This window comes from Giraffa tippelskirchi, chromosome 7 (assembly GCF_054371585.1).
Source record: "Giraffa tippelskirchi isolate mGirTip1 chromosome 7, T2T-mGirTip1v1.2.pri, whole genome shotgun sequence".
NCBI classification, from domain to species: domain Eukaryota; kingdom Metazoa; phylum Chordata; class Mammalia; order Artiodactyla; family Giraffidae; genus Giraffa; species Giraffa tippelskirchi.
Window position 1 is genome coordinate 20,423,720 of NC_137281.1, and position 15,484 is coordinate 20,439,203.

At 45.2% G+C, this 15,484-nt stretch overlaps 1 long non-coding RNA gene across 1 annotated transcript; it reads right to left on the reverse strand.

The window, feature by feature from the left end:
* Nucleotides 1-9,767: 9,767 nt before the first annotated feature.
* On the reverse strand, nt 9,768-11,474 carry LOC145512242 (uncharacterized). The gene is made up of 2 exons (XR_014058427.1): nt 11,145-11,474; nt 9,768-10,533 (listed from the first exon to the last, which is right to left on the reverse strand). It is a non-coding gene; the product is annotated as an uncharacterized LOC145512242 (long non-coding RNA).
* Between the last annotated feature and the right edge of the window lie 4,010 nt (nt 11,475-15,484).

Below are 15,484 nucleotides of genomic sequence, written 5' to 3' on the forward strand. Positions count from 1 at the left end.
TATCTACATATATACACTATAAATATATATATATATATATACATATATACACATGCACAAATAGAAATATGTGTGTGTGTATATATATGTATATATGTATAAACTTTGAAAAGGTAAGAAAGTTGGGAGACATGAGTTTTAATTCAGAAACTTATAGGACAAAGCATTCATTTCTACTAGATTCAAGAGTAAATATCTGTAAACAAGGGTTCGTAACTTACAACTGGACTCCTGAAACTGATACAATCATTTTAACGTCCATCCCTTTGGCTTCCACCTGTATGTACCTGCACTGACTGCACTTAGTAAATCAACGTCAAAATGGAGAGTGAGAGAGATCCAACTTATGGCACAGAACCTCCAGATCTTCATGGGCCTTGGGCTTCCCTGGTGGCTCAGATGGTAAAGAATGTTGCCTGTAATGCAAGAGACCTGGGTTCAATTCCTGGATTTGGAAGATCTCCTGGAGGAGGGCATGGCAACCCACTCCAGGATTCTTGTCTGGAGAATCCCCATGGACAGAGGAGCCTGGCGGGCTGCAGTTCATGGGGTCGCAGAGAGTCAGACACGACTGAGGGACTAAGCACAGAAGCACGGCTGCCGTTGCTCACCTGAAGGGCTAGGTTCAGACTCCGTTGTCATCCTTGACACTTTCCAGTATGAAGGTCCCTTATCCCTAAGCCCTGGGTCCCTGCAGGACAGGGCTGTATGTTGTTCTTCTTTGGCTCTTTACCACCCTGTGTGCTACCCTCTTGCAATAGACTCCATCAGAATGAATGAATGAATGAATGAACCAACAAATGAATGAATGAAGGGATCGTGGTTATAGGTATATTTTTCCTAGGCTACAAGGCCCAGACATGGGAGCTCTTATTCAATCAGATTGGAGGGTTTTCTTATGAGGCACTGAAGTTATTTACCTTTGGTCCTTTAAAGTGCTTTTTAAAATGATCCTACTCAAGATCTTTGCCAAGTTGAAGATGTGATCAAGCGATTACTGTGCATCCAGGCTTCATCTTGTCACCTAGCATGGATGCAGTGCCTGTACCTGTGGTGGAAACTTCACGGACTGACATTAACTCTGCCTAGAGAATTTAAGGATAAAGCCGATTCTTAGTAGCCTTGTCAACCAATAAACATTTGTCAAAGTATTTTTATTGATCATCTCCCATGTGCCAAGGGTGTGCTTTCTCCAGATTGCTCATTCAGATAGAAGTTGAATTGTCCAAAATCTAAAAAACCAGGATTATCAAAGAGAAGCTGGCTATTTTTTTTCCCCCTGGGAGCACAGAATAAATGGCCTATAAACTTATTATTTAGCTACTTTCACATTTTAATGAATAGTTATAGTAATAATTACCAAATGTCTATATTAATGAAAAACAAGTCAGCACTTTATAGAGTAAATACTGGATTGCACCATTATCAACACATGTGCCGGTTTCCTGTAAATACAGAAATTTGATATTTGTTTGAAACTATTCACTGCAATTGAAAGGAAATGAATAATGGACGGTAATGCCCCTCGTTCATGAAAATTCTACAAAAACAAAACATCTGCCAGTGATTCTTCTCATGAATGTGGCCACTGAAGGTTCATACACAATTGTGCTCCACATTTCCTTCTAATGACTGTGAACTTGATCCAGGCCACCCAGGACCCAGGGAAAAAGCACTTTCCTATTCCTTGTGTATGGTTCTGGGCAGAAGAGCTGGAGTCCAGGGGGCCATGGTGACTAGAATGGGGGTCGAGCCCACCAGTGTGTGGGGCTGCCCAGAGGCAGGGCTGCTACCCATCTCTTGCTGGGAGAAGCACAGCTCCTGGTCTCTGTTACTTGCCTGCCATCTCCCACCCCCAGATTCTACTCTGTTCTTCTGGGCAATTGCTGGTGTCTGCTTGGAAGCTGGAGCTAGTATAGAACCCCTCCCCAGACTCCCTTCGCCCATCCTGGAGGCCACCCATAGACCGTTCCATCCAACCCAAAGCTTCCCATCTGAAGATGATCTAGGGGCTTAGGAAGTGTCCTCGGGGAGGAAGGACAAAAGAGCTGGAAGTTCATAGCTCCAGGAGTTCCCCCTCACCGATGAACTGGAGGATATACATCCCAGCTGCTCACCTCTCGGTGGGATCATCCTAGGGGTGCTCTAGAGGTGTTTATGGAGCCCCAACGTCACTGAGCCTCAGCTACCCACAGCACTAGCCTTCACTGACAAGGCCTTTTTGGTTTTTCTGTCTCACTTTCGCCCACCCTCACTCTGCTTCCTGGGGTCACCTCCCACCCACGTCACTTGTCCCCAGAGGCTCCTCTTGTCTGGGTATCTGTTTCAGGGGAACCTGAGTCAAGTCACTGTTACCTTGACTGATGCCAGCATGTGACTGGGAATATGATTTTTCTGCTCTGTTCCCACTGTCCCACCAAAAAGATATTTTGTCCTATGTAAGTCCCATGCCCCAAGGAGAGCTTCCCAGGTGGCACTAATGGTAAAGAACCTGCCTGCCAGTGTAGGAGACGCAAGAGACTCAGGGTTGGATTCCTGGTCCTGAAGGAGGAAGCAGCAACCCACTCCAGTATTCTTGCCTGGAGAATCCCTTGGACAGAGGAGCCTGGCGGGCTATAGTCCATAGGGTCGCCAAGAGTCGGACATGATTAAAGTGACTTAGCACACAGCAAGCCCCAAGGAATGGGAGCCCAGCTTTTCTTATCCTCTATCCCATTCCCTGGGACCCCCCACAACAATGCCTAACACATGGGATGTGCCCACCCCTATGTTGATCTGGCTGGGGACACCTGGGAGGCCCCACCCATGATCACTGGCCACATGGGTGGTTGCTCTGAGATCCTGCATGGCCCTCACCATGGTGAGTGCCCCAGGACACAGAGAAGTCTGGCATCCATCCCTCAGAACAAGCAGCAAGGCCTCTGGAGACATTTTTACTGACTGTGATGATTAAAACAAAGAACAGAAAGGAAGTCTGTTCTGGTTTATGAAATTTCCCCCAAAAATTGTTCCTTGCATTATTTGTAGTGTGCCCCAAAAGAGGGAGGTCTGTAAATAACTTGCTGACCAAGACACTATTTTATTTTAAAAAGTATTTATTCATTCATTTGGCTGCACCAAGTCTTAGTTGCAGCATGCAGGATCTTAAGTTGCAGCATGTGGGATCTAGTTCCCCGACCAGGAATCAAGCCCAGGTCCCTTGCATTTGGAGCATGGAGTCTTAGCCAGATCGCTAGGAAAGTCCCCAAACCCTGTTTTAGGGTCAGCAACCCTGACTGGTGGTCCCAAGGCCACTTTTCCTGCTCAACACTGCACACATTCCCTCCTTCCCTTTCCTCTCCTTCCATTTCTCTTTCTGCCTTCCCTTCCTTTCTTTCTCCACTGCAGTCTCCTTTCTTCAGAACCTCTTTCTGCTTTCCTCTTCCAACACCAGAAACTATGGTTGCCTAGTGGCCTGGATTATCTGGAGCTTTGGAGACCATCTACCTGTGTCATGGAATCAATGCCGTTTTAACCCTAGTAAAGAAGGGGAAAATCCCCCAAGTGTCTGCTTTGCCTCTTGTGTGATTTCACATGGTTATTCCTCAGGCGAAAGGAAGAGGTGGCCAGAGTGTGGCTGGTCCTTAAGGGCATAAGGGCAGGGGGATCTGGCAGGACTTCCCTTGGACTGATTCTGAAGACAGGTCAGCTTTCTTCTGGGCAAGGCAGAGCCCAGTTAGGAGAATCTCTCCACCTCCTCTTTTTCCTGCTTCTCCTCTTCCTCTGCCTTTCTTAACAAGGTCACGACCCCTCGCGGTAGCAGGTCCAGCCCAAATGAGCTTGAGCCTGGTGGGAGAGTGCAGAGAAAACGGGGAACCTCACTTCAGATTCGCTAAACATCTTAAACACCGTCAGGAGGTTGAGGAAGCCTGGGCTGTACTTTGCCAAGCACATTTCCCCTTAATTTTCATACCCAAGTGTATTCTGAAGGAAATGAAATTCACATGTTTCTGATCATTTATACTTAAATCTTCAAAATATTGCCTTTTAGGGGCTTTGTGTGTCAGGAAACCCATTGAACCTTTTTCACAGCAGTGCTCACTGCCTCCTGGAAAGATAAACAGGAAGTGGTGATCTGTAGAGGGCAGTGGTGCTGACCCCAGGACGGGCCTCCCGAGTGGGCCTGGGTGGGGCCTCCGGGTGAGGGATGGGGAGGCTTGCACCACCCAACATCTGGGCCCCATCCCTGGCCTGTGTCACTGGCTTGATTTGGGACATTGGACACAACCTGGTTAACCTCAAGGGCCCCAGTTTCCACTGAATCAATGGGGACTGTTAGAGAACTACTTGGTTAAGGCAATATCTGGGAGGGAAAATGTAAGGACTGAAAGAAACTTAGTGGAATGTCCACCAAATACCATGTGCAAAACTAATTTAGACCTTGCTTCAAACTATCTTTTGTCTGACTGTACTTTATTGGATTATATGTCAAGTGTCTCTTCTCTGTGTATATGTGTGTGTGTGTGTGTGTGCGTGTGTGTGCGTGCGCGCGCGCACACTAAATCTGACAATATTAAGAAATTGTCATTAATTTATTTTAAAATATTTTGGCTATATATATATATATATTGTTTATTTTTTAGAAACACATGCTGAGCCATTTTCCAATAATTTGATATCTTGGTATCTGGGAGTTGCTTAAGAATAATTGGCATGGGGAAAGGAGGCAGTGGGTAGGTGGGTTAGGAACGAAATAAGACTGAATATGAATTTGATAGTCTTGAAGCTGGTTGAGGAATGTCTGAGTCTTCAGTATGTTCTTCTCCTTACTTTTGTATATGGCTTTACCTTTTAAGATTCTTAACATGAAAAACTAAAAGTAGAATCTATGCTTCTCTGATAACAGGATGCTACAATGAGGAAATATCTTGAGCATACACGATCACAAATCCCAGTGTATCAAGTCCAGAATTGCTTATTGATAAGTCATAAACCCCAATAAAGACAGATGAAATTTATTTTGGTTGAACTACATGAGATGGCAATTTTTGCAGATTAAAAAATGGTTGGTTATTGGCAACTTCAAAGAGTCCCACCTCAGTAGCTTAGATCAACCCCCATTACTGAGTTTTCCAGCTTGTGGTGCTCTGTGTTTAATGAGGGGAACATAGCACCAGCCTGCAGGAACTTAGGGTGAGGAAACAGTGAACTAAGATTCTCACACTAACTGGATGAAGTGGTGCCAGAAGAGCTCAAACAGAGGCGGTAACAATGGAAAATCATTTTCTGTCTGAAGATGGTACCCAGAGAGTGGGTCTGGAAAGATGGGTTAGGTTTCCATGGAGATGAGATAGAGCTACTCACAAAGGGATGGCCTTTATGAGCAAAGCCACAAAAGAAGGCAAGTCTAAAGGGTATTCAGTACTCAACAAATGATGAGTGCATTATTTAATACATAAATGGATCTTAGACTTTATGGAAAGACCTTGAGAAGACTCTTGATCCAGTTTTACAACCTATTAGGTGAGTGACCTTGAATGCATTTCTTAAGTCTCTAAGTCTCAGTTTCCTCACCCAGAAAGTGCCACACATGATTCTTAATAGGAGTTAACAAGAAAGTGAAGTGAATAGACTTTCCTATGGTAGGTGTAGAAATGCCAAGACCAGGAACAGATCCAATGCTGAAACTCAATTGAGAACTTGAGATGAGTTCAAGTTCAAGCTAAAAAGATATCGTGGAGCTATGTTGTATCGAAATCACACTCAGGGTACAGGGGAACTTTTTTTGACTCTTCAATATTTAACAAATTTTTTTGTTTGTTTGTTTTGTTTTTGTAAAAGTACATAGGTGTCTCTTTAGAAATGAGTTCTACCCCCACACCTGCAGTCTGATGGGCTGTCTGAGACACTAAGGTGTCTCAACTTGACTGGCCAAGCAGCAGGCATGTGTCCCAAGTGATACCAACTAGACACTGTCCCAAAGAGGCTGTGTAACTTTAGAAAAGCTACTTGACCTCTCTGGGCATCAGTCCTCTGTCTTCTATTTTGGAAATAATGAATCCTATCTGCATCTTTCACAGAGCTGTCAGCAGACATACTGAGAAAGGATACAGGCAAACCTTTGTTCTGTAAAAGCACATCCCAAGGATGTCAAAAAACAGTGACAGAAATCACTAAAAGTGGCTTCCAGGAACATGATGTTGAGAAGGATCCTGAGGCTGAATCTGGGTTCATCAAGAAAGAAGGCTTCTGATTGACTAGTGATGTCTGCTCTGGGCATAGAAGCACAGAGGAGTGACTCACTTGTTCATATACTTGGAATTTCTCCTGTGTCCTCTCAGTTCTTTGTATGAAAGACAGATACCTTACTTCCCTATAGGAAGTCAGATTCCTTCAGGGAAAGATTTCTTGCTTCCAGAACTCATGCAGTGGTGCATGAGGCTGTTGAATTGGTTTAAATGGAACATCTTCTAGGTGGCATGTTTTGCAAAAAAAAATGGAAAGCTCATCTTTATTTGGCAGCAAAGAGTCGCCTTGTGCATCCAATAACTTAACTAGTTCTGAGGACTGTTATGAGGATTAAATGAGTTAATAATCAAGTAGTGCTTAAAATAGGGCCCCACCCAGAGCAAGAACTAAATGAATATCAGCTGTAACAAGATCTTATTGTGTTTGAGGCATTGTTCTTGCAGCTGCCTGGGTGTCTCTTCCAAGATCCTATGGAACATAAAATATTAAGCTCCAGATCAGATTCTCCTGTGGTTTTACACAGGGTGTGTATGTGCTAAGACACTTCAGTTGTGCCTGACTCTTTGCAACCTTATGGATTGTAGCCTGCCAAGCTCCTCTGTCCATGGGATTCTCCAGGCAAGAATACTGGAGTGGATTGCCATGCCCTCCTCCAGGAGATCTTTCCGACCCAGGGATCAAAACTGGGTCTCCTGAGTCTCCTGCATCGGCAGGTGGTTTCTTTATCACTAGAACCACCTGGGAAGCCCTTTACACAGGGTAGTTTATGCCCATATCCTGAAGTCCTGAGAAGTAGAGGCTCCCTCTAAAGTTTTATCAAAGAATCTCTACTTTCTCCTCTAAGATACTAAGTAATTCTGCAGAAATCCCTGCATGCGTGGACTTTATTCTTCTTTCAAAACCAGTACACAACAAGGGAAAAGTGTAGCTTGGAGAAGGAAATTCCTTAAAAACATCTTGGAGTATTTCTATCTTGTACACCTGAAGCACAGCCCAGACCAAACTGGATCTTATTGGACCATTGGTCTCTGCAGGTTAAACTTTAGAGAACCATGGGAAGAGTGGGCTTAGGGGAAGCCCAAGGGGCAGGCTGGTACTGAGAACTTCTGGGCAAACTGTCAGCTAAGTTATCTGATCATGTGGCCAACTGCACTGGAGAATGCTTCCCAGGCCCAGGGCTAAGCTGAAGGCCGTGTCCCTCCTTGAAAGAGAAGCATGGATGCCTACGGATTGACGGTTGGCCCAGGAAGGCACAGATGGCCTTAGCCCGGAGAGAATACCAGGCAGAGTGGCAGGGACTGTTCATACCGCTGACTCTTTGGGACCCTACTTGGTCCTTGATAGTTTTCTTGTGAACATTTGACTCAAGAGAGGGCTTATGCTTTGAAGGCTGGGTCACCAACTCCCAGCAAAGATACTCACCTCAGCTGTAGTTGGGATCCTCATGCTACACATGAGAAAAGAAACCCAAGAGAGGGAAGGGCTCGCCCACAGCACACGGGACTAAGTGGCAGAGTGAAGGAAAGGAGAAGGCCTCACTTAGGGTGTCCTGCGACCAGTGGTCATAGGTGGCACTTAGAAGCTCTCTGCAGGACCGGCCTACCCATGGGAGCCAAGTTAACATGGTGGACAGCCTTATAGAACCACCTCACCTTTCTTCTAGCAGATTCTGGTGTCTCCAAACCAGTAAGCTAGAACGTGGGGACACTTCTCATTTATTACAGCAAGTAGCTCACAGCGTTTTCATCTTCTCCCCGGATGATCCTGGCTATGTCCACACTGGGAGATGGGGCCTTTTGGCTCCGTCTGACACCTGCCTGTCAACCCAGTCCCTTTCCTTGGCCAATCAGCCCAAAACCCATACCAAACAGCATCCTTACTTCAGATGGGCCCCTGGATAACATGAATCATATAAACTGAAATTCCAGTCCTGCTAGTATCTGTGCCCTGCTGATGTGGCCCAACCTCTTAACAGCGAACATCCTCAGGTCTCATCTGATGGGAGATGCTTAGGACCACTCTTCAGATCCCAGCTGGAGAATACGACCCAGACACCTTCATTCTCATCCAATACAACAAGAAGCTGATCATTTCATCCACAGAAAATCTGCCAGCTAATGATGGCTTGAGCCTATTTGTCCTCTGGTCCCACAACAAGCCTTACCAGATACCCAATGCTGTCAGGTATGAGGTTCAGAGGCATGGCACATGATGCCCTGTGGTGCCTTAGAGTCCTCATGCCTTTCAGTTTTACAACAATCTATTGAGGTAGAGTTCACTATGTCTACTTATGGATAGGTTCACTGAGTCTCAGATATGTTCAGACATTTGACCAAGGTATCAATTGCCCTAAGTGGAAGAGCCTGGGACTCTGCCAGCCCCCCTCCCTGCTGCCTGAGGACTTTCACCTCTTCCCCTGCAGAGGTGAGACAGGAGCTGGCAGTCTGAGAGGAGAGGGAGGGAACAACATTAATGGGGGTAGGAAGGTGGAGGCTTCCAAATGGTCCTTTGTAATGTTCTAGGTTTTGCCTTTGATACCATTTTGAGGTCCAAAGAAAGCCAGAACCCTTCTCTTTTCCTCATCCAAAATGATACACTTTTCCATTGGACCTATATTTCAAAAAAGAAACAGTGAGAGTGACAGAGAGAAGAAAAGAAAAGGAGAGACAGACCAAGGAGGGCAGAATCCTCCATCTGAGCTTATTTTGGGACATTCGGTTGTGTAATTGGTTACACATTAGGTTCAGTAATGAGCAGACCCAAAGAGTCTGCTTGCTAGACAATGTCTGTCTCATGGCTTCAGTTCAACAATTTTAACATAAACCATGGACTGCTTTAATCTATTAACTATTTCTTTTCTGTTTGTTTTTTTTTTTAATCTGGTATGGCAAAGCCCAACCCAACCCAACCCACATTCCAGCTTCAGCAAAAACTGCCACTTTGGCTGTTGATCAGTATGCTCTGTATATTGTTGTGCTTTCCAAGGGCTCAGAAAGTTGGTGAGGGTCACATCACAGGCAACCCCAAGAGGCCTCTGCTCTGGCCTGGTTTCCAGGGAGAGAGTGGTCCTGTAGGTATATGCCTGCCTTTCTACTGTAGTGACACCCACGAGAATGGGGCTTCCATCTTAGAGTTGATTGCATTCTAAATGTTCAACTCCTAGGCATCAACCCTGAATATTCACTGGAAGGACTGATGCTGAAGCTCCAATACTTTGGCCACCTGATGTGAAGAGCCAACTCATTGGAAAAGACCCTGATGCTGGGAAAGATTGAGGGCAGGAGGAGAAGAGGCGACAGAGGATGAGATGGTTAGATGGCATCACTGACTCAGTGGACATGAGTTTGAGCAAACTCCTGGAGATAGTGAAGGACAGGGAAGCCTGGCCTGCTGCAGTTCATGGGGTCACAAAGAGTCAGACATGACTGAGTGACTGAACAGCAATATAACCACTTTAAGAATTTCTGTGCACAAGGTGAAGGGCTTCCAAGAGCAAGAAATAGTTATAGAACAATAGAATAAAAAAAAAAACACTCCTCGTTGTTCACAGCTCTGTGATATTTTAAAAACAAATGGATAATCAGAAGAGAAGTGAGGACTTTATGTCAGATCGCTGTGCTACAAGACTAGACAACTCCCAATTTTTCAAACTGTCATAGCTGACTTTATCCTGTTAGGTGAAACAGATGCATTCAAATAATTCTGCTCATTGGAAGAGCAAATGTCCTTTCACTTCCCATTGATCCCTTATTCTTCTCGCCTTGAGCTGTGGTCCACGGTGGGCATTGTGCTGGGGTCCCTTGGACAACCATCCTCTCTTTTCTCTCTGTGGTGACTTCCATGTCATAGATATTTGACTGGTGTCTGCTGATTACATAAATGGCTGAACGCATCAACCATGGGGTAGGGCCTGGGGATGGTCGACCCTGTTTTTAATTCTGTATTGTATCCAAAGCCATAGTTACTGTGATGGGATTTTACATGGACAATTGCATTGTATAAAATTGTATGACAAGTCATGCTTTGGTCTGCTTTCAACTTCAGGACCCTGGGAGAGAGGACTTGGACTTGGCTGTTTTCTTTACTCTGATCATCAGGAAAATTCCCACTGCCTGAGTGTGGTCCTGAGGACAATTTAAGAACCTCTGAGCTCTGCACATTTGTTAATTCCAAGTGTCCAAAGTGATGGTGACAGTACCTTCACCAGTACCTTTATCAGTTGCACTTCTGATGTGGCTACAGTCTGTGTGGTGGGTATCCCCTCTAAGAGACTCAGTATCAGGCTGATAGACCCTCACCATACACCTGAAACGGACACAACATTGCAAATCAACCATACTTCAATTTAAAAAAAGAGGAAAGTCCAAACCAAGACTTCTGATCAGGTTCAACATAATGATGATTACTTCCAAGGCATGAATTAAAATTTGAAATCAATATTAGATTTTAATAAAATCATCTGAGAATTATATGCTATAGAATCATTCCCACAGAGAATTTATAGACATATTGTTCCCTTTCATTGCCTTGGTTTTCTCATCTTTAGAAGCTGAAAAATGGTCACTTCTCAACTACTAGAATTTGGGGGAGAGTTAATAGAATCGCCCACTTTCATATAGATAACGGTGCCATGCTGGGAGTGGAGCCACAAGATCCTTTTTAGGTCCAGTACACTCCCCTAAGCCAGTGCTCCACAGATCAAGGAGCAGTGATTCAGAGGAACGGTCCCTCTCTCTTCTCCAAGGTAGACATCAGAGCAATTGCAAGTAAGGGTTTGGGAGGAATGAGCTGAAAAACACTAGTCATTCTATCACTCTGGCAGACAAGATACCAGTGACAGCCACCCCCTGTGGCCCCCAATCCACCCGCAGCTCAGATGGTTGGGGAGGGGACGGGAGGGGGAGAAGAATGCAGACCTGGCAGAGTGAGATGGCTCAGGGAGCAGTGCCAGGGCTTGAGGACTGACAGGGCATGGTGCCCTGCGGTGGGTCCTGGGCATCCGATCCACAGTGCAGCATTTTGTTAAACTCCCTCGGTTGCTTGGTCATTAGCTTGTCCCTTTGGTATTTTCTAGACCATTTCAAATTTTCATTTTGAAACAGAGACAAAGCTTTTGATTTCTATTTGAGTGAAAGAGACCAGCTTTCCCATCATTTTTAGAACCTGAATTAAAAACAACAAATGATCTTGAGGACAACTCTCCCCCATACCCCCTCCCCAACACATATGTGGAAATTCTAGAATCTTGGGATTATCATGAATTCTGGAGTTTTTCAAATTTCAGCAATAGAATTCATCTAAAAAAGAAAATCATATGTCAAACCCTGATATGCGGAACAGTTAACAGTGAGACTGTTCTGATGAAAGCAGGGACAGAGGCTGAATGTCCAGCCCCTTGCCACTGCCTCATTCCCCCAGAAGTGTCCTCTGAATCTCTGAGGTCCTCTGGCAGCATTCTTTCTTAGATCTCTCTATCTTTCTTCCATCCTCATGACTGGATGTGAAAATTTTCAATATGGTAAAGACGTGATATAGAAGGAGCCCGAATTCCCAAGTAACGACCTGGAAGAAACTTCCCACGAGAGCTATCTAACTCAAACTGGATTTTGAGTAAGAAAAGAACTTTGGTTAGTGTTTGTCTTCTCACCTAGGCAGCAAGTCCCCTGAAAACAGGGACCTTATCAATGATGGACAGGGCTTTTATTAGTCAGGATATTTCATGCTAGCTTCTGTAACAAACAACCCCTCCCCAAGTCTTTGGCTGAACACAGTAAGAAAATCATCCCACACTGCTACCTCCTCATCACACAGAGTCGTTATTTCTTATGTGGAGAATTGCAAAGGTCTCCTAACTAGTGTTCTCAGCACTGAAGCAACGTGGTGCCTTGAAGCCTGGAGTGAGTCCGCTGGCATTCCTCTGCCAGAGTTCTCCTCTCACTCAGGGAAAAATCCTATGTGGCCCCATTCCCTGGCTTACAGACACCTCTCACTCAGCTTTCACACTACTGTCCTCTTTGCTTTTTCTGAAACAAGTCAAAAGAACCCTGTCTCAATGCCTTTGTACTTTCTTAGGAGACCTGGGTTCAACCCCTGGGTCAGGAAGATCCCTTGGAGAAGGGAATGGCTACGCACTCCAGTACTCTTACCTGGAGAACTACAGTCAATGGGATCACAAATAGTCACTCACATAACAACTAACAGTAATCTTCCTCCTATAACATTCCTCCCCCAGATACTGTCATAGAGCACACTCTTGGTTCATTCCAGTCTCTACCACCATGTCCCTTGTCAGAAAAGTCTGCACTGAGCCCTGTATATAGGAGCCCTCTCTTTCTCAGCTCTCCTGTCCTCCTCCTGCTGTGATGTTGCCCCACCTCCACTCTTGACTCCATCACAAGCTCCATGAGAGCAGAGACCTGTGTGTTCATTTGCAGGGCAGGAATAGAGACATAGACACAGAAAACAGACGTGTGGACATGGAGGGACAGGGGTGGGAAGAACTGGGAGATTAATATTGACATATATACACAACCGTGTGTAAAATAGATGGCTAGTGGGAAACTGCTGTATAGCACAGGGAGCTCAGCTCGGTGTTCTGTGATGACCTAGAGGGGTGGGATTGCAGGGTGGGCTTGAAGAGAGGTCTAAGAGGGAGGGGATAAACATTTATACATAGCTGTTTCACTTCATTGTACAGCAGAAACTAACACGACATTGTAAAGAAAATATACTCCATTAAAAAAAAATAAGCATGTGCTGAATGAAAGAAAAATCAAGTGAGGAATATACAATCATAAAGACATAGAAGCTCTTAAAGGCAGAATTGTGGTATAAGAGAGCCTACAATTAAAAATAAAACCTATCTTGGAGTGGGGGTCAGAGGAAGCTTCACTGGGGTATCTGAGCCTGTGGCCACCATTTAGACTTCAACAAACGGCTCTAAAGCTCTCTAAGACTTCAGGGTGTGTGGGACTCTTGCGAGGCATGAACTTGCTAGAGGGGATAGAATTATGGACCAGCTTTACCTCCAAGTGGCTGAGTTTGTACAAGCATAGCGACACTGTTTTCCTAGACTTTATAAAGTAGTAATTCTTTCCTCATGCGAAAAAGCTAACTGTTCAGGCAAGGGCTTGCTGCAGAGCTCCTGGTGTCCTCAAGATGAGAAGTCTTCTCACCCAGCTCCCCTGCAGAATCCACATCCTAGGGAGACAACCTCTTTTGCTCCATAAGCTTCCATCCCTTTCCTAGTTGAGGCTGAGAAATCAGGAGGGGGCCTTGGAATAGATGAGTTGGGCCCATCTGATTTTCTGCCTTGGGAATATAAAGTCAAAAACATGAAAATTTCTGAGTGTATGGACTTCCCTGGTGGCTCAGATGGTAAAGAATATGCCTGTGATGCAGGAGACCCAGGTTCGATCCCTGGGTTGGGAAGATCTCCTGGAGAAGGAAATGACAACCCACTCCAGTGGGTTCCCCATTCTTGCCAGGGAAATCTGATGGACAGAGAAGCCTGGAAGGCTACAGTCCATGAAATTGCAAGAGTTGGACACAACTGAGTGACTAACACTCTACTATAAAATGGTTCAGAGGAGCATTCTGAGGTGGAAGAACTTTTAAAGCAATTTTTGCTGCTAATTGTAATTGAAATCAGAGTCTCCAGGGGGATATGTATGGGTTCCCAAAGGCTCTGGAGAGATGGAAGGAGGACATGTGGGGAAGGGGAAGAGGCGCCACGTGAGTTCTCTGCCATCTGGGCCAAGAGGGGAGTCAAGGGAATACTTGTGGGTGACCGCACCACACAGGGTTTACCTGAGGCTGGCCTGCATGTGCACGCACAACCTCTTGCTGCTTCGACCCCACACTGAGGAGTAAAACTTGTGCCAATGAGTAAACAGTCACGCATCTTGGCCCTCCTGCAGGGAGGTCTGGGGAAATCTTGGGAGACTCCCTGGGCATGGTATCATGAGGAAGAACCTGAGGATGAATGGTTGTGTTAAATGAAAACTTTACACCCGAGAGAGGACCTCTGTCCTCTTGGTCAATGTCGTGACTTGCCTGCCCTGGCAAGAGCTATGCCCGGGAGGGGCAGCGTTCTCTGTTCAGGCCCTGGGTGAGCTGACCTGGAAGACAGTTACGTGGGTTCCTTTTCTCACTGGGAAACTGAGCCCTGCAAGGAGGCAGGACGTGGGGCCAAAAGGAAAGAACTAAGATTGCTGCAGGGGTGGACCCCAGAGGGCGAGCTGGGGTCCCAGCAGGCCAAAGGTAGAGTATGATGAAGGAAAAAGTGAGAACATAGACTAGGGGAGGGGGCAACCTTTCAATGACCGTGAGGACGATGCTAATAATTTTAAATGATTAACACATTTTGTTTTGATTCCTGGAAGCATGGCTCCAAAGTTTGTTCTCTTATCTCTACATGGTATTGTTCTCAGTATAAAGGAAAAAAAAAACAGGAAGCAGATATGCAGAAAATAACAATCATGCTAGTTCTAGTTAATCTTTATTGAGCACTCATCACATGGCAGGTAGTCTTATAAGTAATCCTCTCAACAATCTTAGCATTATTATCAAAGAAAGAAAAAAGAAGTGGGGAAGGAAAGGAGGGAGAGAGAGTGGGAGGAAGGAAGGACTTACTCATGGTTATACAACTAATAAATAGAAAACTCAAAATTCAAACCAGGCAGCCTGCCCCCTAAGGGTGTTCTCAACAGTATGCAATCATCAGCGAGTATCTTGTTCTTTCATGCCTTGCTCTCTGCAATGCAACCCAGTGCTGTGCATCTGACTTGGACCTTGGAGCCTACCTCCACAGGCTCCTCCTGCTAAAGGCCATAGGCCCCCTTGCTCCCAGCTCTTGTGGTTCCTGAATTTGTCTTTTTCGAGACTTTATTCTGACACCTCTCAAGTGTCAAATGTGAATTTGCAGCTCTAGGCTCAAAAACCAGAAGTAGCTCATTTCTCAACATTATTCTAACCAAAAATATTAGACCCTTAATTCTTGATCACTTCATTCAATAGAAATACACCATTTCAGGCTTTTTTTTTTTTTTTTTTTTAATTTGGCCCCACCACACAGCATGCAGGGATCTTAGTTTCCTGACCAGGGATCGAGCTCTTGGCCCTTGCATAGGAAGAGTGGAGTCCTGACTGTTGGACCACCAGGGAAGTCCCCATTTCAAGCATTTTTATACATCTCTTTGCTACTTATCCCACCTCTTCATGGCCAAACAAAGCCTCTGAAATGTTATGCAAAGTA